The sequence below is a fragment of the Leuresthes tenuis genome, unplaced genomic scaffold (genome assembly GCF_036924035.1).
Source record: "Leuresthes tenuis unplaced genomic scaffold, fLeuTen1.0.hap1 SCAF_22, whole genome shotgun sequence".
NCBI lineage: Eukaryota > Metazoa > Chordata > Actinopteri > Atheriniformes > Atherinopsidae > Leuresthes > Leuresthes tenuis.
The window spans coordinates 14,616,108-14,621,796 of NW_027325376.1; the positions used below are offsets into that span (position 1 = coordinate 14,616,108).

At 42.0% G+C, this 5,689-nt stretch overlaps 1 pseudogene; it reads right to left on the reverse strand.

Annotated features, from left to right (window-relative positions):
• Positions 1-1,603: 1,603 nt before the first annotated feature.
• On the reverse strand, positions 1,604-3,301 carry LOC140281455 (tripartite motif-containing protein 16-like; annotated as a pseudogene).
• Positions 3,302-5,689: the final 2,388 nt, after the last annotated feature.

Here is a 5,689-nt window from a genome sequence, read left to right on the forward strand (position 1 = left end):
AAAAAACAAAAAAAAACGACTCTTTGACTATATTTCTTTTTTAGAATACTGTATGTTTGTTGTACAGCTGCCACGAGTAAACGGTTCAAACATAGACAGATGTAGATATATTAGGAAGGTAGATATATTAGGAAGAGGTTAATGTCGATATAGTGACCAGGTAAATATAAATGTGATATAGACGGATGTGGATATGTCGTAGAAAGATGTGATTGTACATTTTAGATGTGCTGTTTGCTTTGTAGCAGTTTATAATACAGGGGCGGAAGCATCGGAGCCAGTGAGTCAAAGGAAGAGAACAAACTGAGAAATCCCCCTGGCTCTGTGCAGAGGACGGCTCTGAAGCCATTATAGCTGTTTGTGGAAAGAAAAATGTTGAACAAGCTGCTGAATAATAACACTGAACACCTACATAAGGGTCAAAGAATTGAGTTTCTTCAGTCTTCTTCTCTACTGCAACAAGGACCAGTGCAGGAGGTCATCCCTGCCCACCACAGTAACCTTCTACAATGACTCACCGGAAGAGGGGACATGTACAGTACATATATTTCTATAGTTATTTTTTATTTTAGTTTTGGGAACCACTGGGGATCGCTAAAGTTTCCTTTTCTCCATAGAAAGATAAAGAGTCACATTTAAAAAAAAAAAGAGGTAGAAAAAGGTATCGATAGATGCAGGGACAGAGATTATTAGTAAAGGTAAAATAGAAGATGGATATAAAATGATGAGGAAGATGTTCACTTATACTCTGCTCTTTCTCTTTTGTTGAAGAGTTTTTCCCGTCAGTTATTTGCGGTTATTTGTCCCAATGTGATGATTTGTCAGGGTTGGCCTGGTGTCAGCTGCTGGTTGGCTCCTTCTGTTTGAAATGCCCGAGGGTTCCGAGGCTCTCATTACAGACCTTTAATAGATGCATCTCCACTTTACTTGTGGTACGTATGCCGTAACCTAAGAGCTTGTGCTGCCTATAATTTTACTTTTTGCTTATTATTTTCTTCCTCTTCTTCTGTTTATTATTTTGACCTCTTTCCCTTTAAGTACATTACTTCTACAAAGAATAATTTGAGTAAATCTAGATAACTCTTTCAAATTACATGCATCAAATAACAATGGCCTATTACACACACACACACAAACATAAATAGAAATACCAAGAACTACCAATTCCCGAGAACTCGGCAATTCGATTTTGAAATACAGCAGATTGAAATACAGATTGAAAAATACAGCAATCACATCTTTAAGAGAATGTAAATGATGACAAAAATGTAGGTGTTCAACTCTTTTTTTTTTTTTTAGCTCCCCTATCAGAGCAGCTCCCGTTAATTTCTATATTACATTCAATCGTGATCAGTTTAACACTCAATAGAAAATGATACCCTGAAGCACAAAGGTGAAACATGAAATGTAGAACAATTCAAACTCATTTCTCTGTTGTTACCAACAAGACAAGTCTGCCTACCTACAGGTTTATTATCTGTTGCATGTAAAGTATCTACAATATTACTTCAAAACAAAACATCTTCCATGGTCATTTTTTTGTTATTTTACACAAATCTGACATTTTTCCCACTTTAAAAGTTGAGTTTGTGTTTTTTTTAGTACTCTTCTAGTAAAAATGTTGACAAACTTCTAAAATACCTCCTGAAAATATCTCTGCTGATGAAGAAACGGTGTTAGGAATGTAAAACCCACCCTCTGTCACTGTGATTGCTCTATTTGAGCTTAATGAACTCGGCAGCGGTGGGCGTGGCCTCGTCACGTGAAAGCCAGACTCCAGCGTGGAGCGGCTGAGTGAAAGTGGTCTGGACTCTGTGGAGGAGAGTCATGGTGTCAGAGATGCTGTAGAAAGACAGAACACCTGCTCTGTGGTCCAGAAACACTCCGACTCTGGAGGACAGAGGACCTGAGGTGTCAAAAAAATGGTAATTGTAGCAAACTGAGTAAGAGTTGCTGTCACAACATAATGCCCAAGATTTAAAGTTGGATCCAAATGAGCTTTGATCTGAGTTTCCGTCTCTTCTGATATCCCCATATGTGACAGCCACTTCAACTTCTCTCCCACTCCACTCCACCTCCCAGTAACAACGTCCACTTAGACGCTGTTGACTCAAAACCTGCCACCTTCTCGTGAATCTGTCTGAATTATAAGAATAAGACTGTTTTTCTTTCGTTGCTGTTGCTTTTCTGTTCCCCTCAGATAATAACAGATACACGTTTGCTGTGTTTGGATCCAGTGTTATCTTACGTGCGTATCTTAACATTCCAGCTCTGTTCTTCGGCTCTTCGGCTGACACTGAAACATCCACTTCGGACACGGTCAGTGAGATGTTTGTCCACTGCTCTCTCAGAACGTCCTGTAGTTTCTCTCTGAGCTCTGACACAGCTGCTGTCACATCCTCAAAGTACCTCAGAGGACGAACTTTGATGCTGGATGAGTGTGTAGACTCCCTGAGTGCAGACAGTGAGGGGTAGCTGTGTAGGAACTGGTTGTGATCCTCTGTGTGTGAGAGCTGCTCCAGCTCGGTGTCTTTCCTCTTCAGCTCAGAGATCTCCTGCTTCAGCTTCCTCCACTGCTTTATCAGCAGAGCCGTCGATGGCCTCCACCTCCTGTTGGAGCAGCTTCACATCTTTCTCTCGGTCCTGGATTCTCTGCTGGATTTGTTGTCGACTCCCCTCGAGCTCCTTCTGCTTCTCAGTCCTTTCTGCTTCCATTGGGACTGTTTCATGGTCTTTATGTTCATCCATTGAGCAGAGATAACAGATACTCTGCTGATCAGTACGACAGAAAATGGTCATCACCTGATCATGATGAGAGCAGATGTTCTGCTGGAGCTTCTCAGAGGGGTCGACCAGCTTGTGTTTCTTTAAAGGTGGAGCTTCACAGTGAGGTTGGAGGTGTTTCTCACAGTAAGAAGCTGGGCAGACCAGACAGAACTTGATGGCTTTCAGCTTCCTCCCAGTGCAGACATCACAGGCCACATCTTCAGGTCCAGCATAGCAGTGATCAGCTGGAGCAGCTTGACGTCCAGCCTTCTTCAGCTCTTCCACTAACTCTGCTAACATGATGTTTTTCTCCAGTGCAGGTCTCTGTGCGAACGTTTTCCTGCACTGAGGGCAGCTGTGGATTCCTTTTTGATCCTCTTCATCCCAGTGGGTTTTAATACAGCTCTTGCAGTAGCTGTGTCCACAGGGAATGGTCACCGGATCCTTCAGTAGATCCAGACAGATCGAACAAGAGAATTTTACTGAATCCAGCTGATTTTCTTGCTGTGCCATTTCACCTCTTGGCAACTGTGAATGTGTCACTAATTAATGCGTCAAGCAAGAATCTGAAGCCTTCTGTTCTTTTTTTTTTTTTTCCAAGCCAGTTGGCTTGTCAGCTCTTGCTCTTGCAGCACATTGGTTAAACCGGTGCATCTGGGAGGAAACAGGAAATATGCTTCAAAAGCTTTTTTTTTAGTTTTTTTTCATCTGGCAGTTTGAGTGTGGTGTTACATTTCCTGCTTTTCAGTCATGTTCACCTTCAAACTACAGAGTTAAAGCGGGGCTTTTCAGTTCATTACAGAGCGCTTTGTTTGGTTCTTTAATAGAGTGTCAAGCTTATTAATGAAATACAACGTTCCATGTCTGCCGTACCAGCCTGCATCTTACACCCTGTTACTATGTCTCAGAGGCCTCTTGGCACAGCCTGCACCTGGAGTCCCTTCTGGTGTTGTACACCCCAGCCTCTGTTGCTCTTGTGCTCGATGCCTTTTCTTGAGCTGCCATGATTAGGGCCCCTGTGCTGTCTCTGTCTCTCAGACCAGCCTTTTCTCGTCACTGATAGGACTTATTGATAACAGCCTCTTCTTCAGTCTGTCGGTGGTACGTTTCGTGCAGAGACTTATCCTTCCATGATGGTTTCTCCTCGACTTTCCTGGGTTTCAGCAGCCTGAGACACTCAATTGGCAGTTTATCTCTGGCTGTCATCTGCCTGATGAATTCCTGGATATTTGTTTTTTCATCCTGGATAGTGGCTCTGACTCTTGCCAGACCCATCTTGCCTCTCTTAGATATCATTCGGCTGCATGAATCCAGTCCAAAAGACATGCCGATGCTGTATATTCTATTGAAGTCTGAGTGAGTTGATGTCTTGCTCAGTGCCGGCATGCAGCTTGATATCGTCCATGCAGAGAAGGTGGCTGAGGATTTCTCCACTTGAACCGGTATCCATGTCCACTCTTTGTGATAATCCAGCTGAGGGGGTTCAGGCCTATGCAGAACAGCAGCGGGGACAGAGCATCTCCTTGGTAGATGCCACACTTGATGGTAACCTGAACAGTTGGCTTTGAATTGATCTCGAGAGCTGCCTTCCATAGACTTCTCCATGAAGGCTCTTAGTGTCCTACTTCATTAAACTTTGGATACTAGATGTCACATCTCAATAGTCAGCAAAATGTATTAAATGACAAATCCACAGTGAAGTCCCTTGTCTCACCCAAATTACTGTCTGCAACTCTGCAATGTTTGATGAAACTAACCTAAAAATCTTCAACAACACACACATAAGCCAGAGGAATGAGGTTTGAGTTTTAGCAACAAAACTTAAATTATTGTAGGTTGTCTTCTTTGGGGATATAAAGGTGCAGGTTTGAATTCGACACCGGCAAAGTTCCACTTAGAAATGAACAATTAATGCTTGGATGGATGTTTTTATTGCTCACTGACTGCAATCTGACTGAAATGGTGTGTGCATGAAAACCTTAGACTGACCTGCAGGTGAAAAAGTGTGAAATGGACTTTGATTTAAACCAAACGGCGCCCTCTGCTGCCCTTGAAGTTCAAACCTTGAACTGCTGACCTCAGTTGATCTTAAATGCACATTTAACCCTGACACAAAAAGCATGGTGCGTGGTATTTTATAGAAAGATCATTAGCAGTTACACTGAAGGGAAACCGTGAAAATAACTTGTTTTGTGGCTCCATGAGAAGATAAGTTGTTCTTTGCTTAGACATGTATGATATCAAGTACCTTTCAAAATTCAGTGACTTGTTCTGCTCTCTGTGGAAATGGTTTGTTGAAATTGATTTTAGGTTATAGAGTGTTGGAGAAGAGGACTGATTTTGAGCAAAACGGGTGTTCCAATTCATCTCAAACCTTTTAAGGAAAGGTCAGGGCTGTGTGCTGACCAGCCGAGCCTTTCCAAACTAAACAAATTAAACACACCCTTTGTGGAACTGGCTTTGAGGGCGAGGGTACGCTCTGTTGTAACAGGAGAGGGACAAACGGAAACAGCTGGCATAAAGTCAGGACCTCTCTGTTGTCCGAAATGTCAGTTCATGTGGTAGGTTTTCGGTTTGTTTTGAGAAAATGAGAAAAACCTATTAGATAAACCCTGAAAATCTGCCCCTCAGCAAAAAAAACGTCAGTTGTGCACATACCTGTGGGCCTCGTAGTTAAAATACACACACAGACGATGGGGGGGTTTCATGCTTTAATCAGTTCAGGAAGGAAAGACATTAAAATCAGATATTATTAATACTTAATGCACTCAGTACATCTTCATTTTTGATCATTAGCAGATTTCATCACATTTTTTAGTTGGCAACTTGTCAAAGATAAGTAAACAAATAATTTTTTTAACGGTGGATAAAGTTCAGTATCGTCTGTCCAACAAGTTAAATGTTTTAAAATATATATACGTGC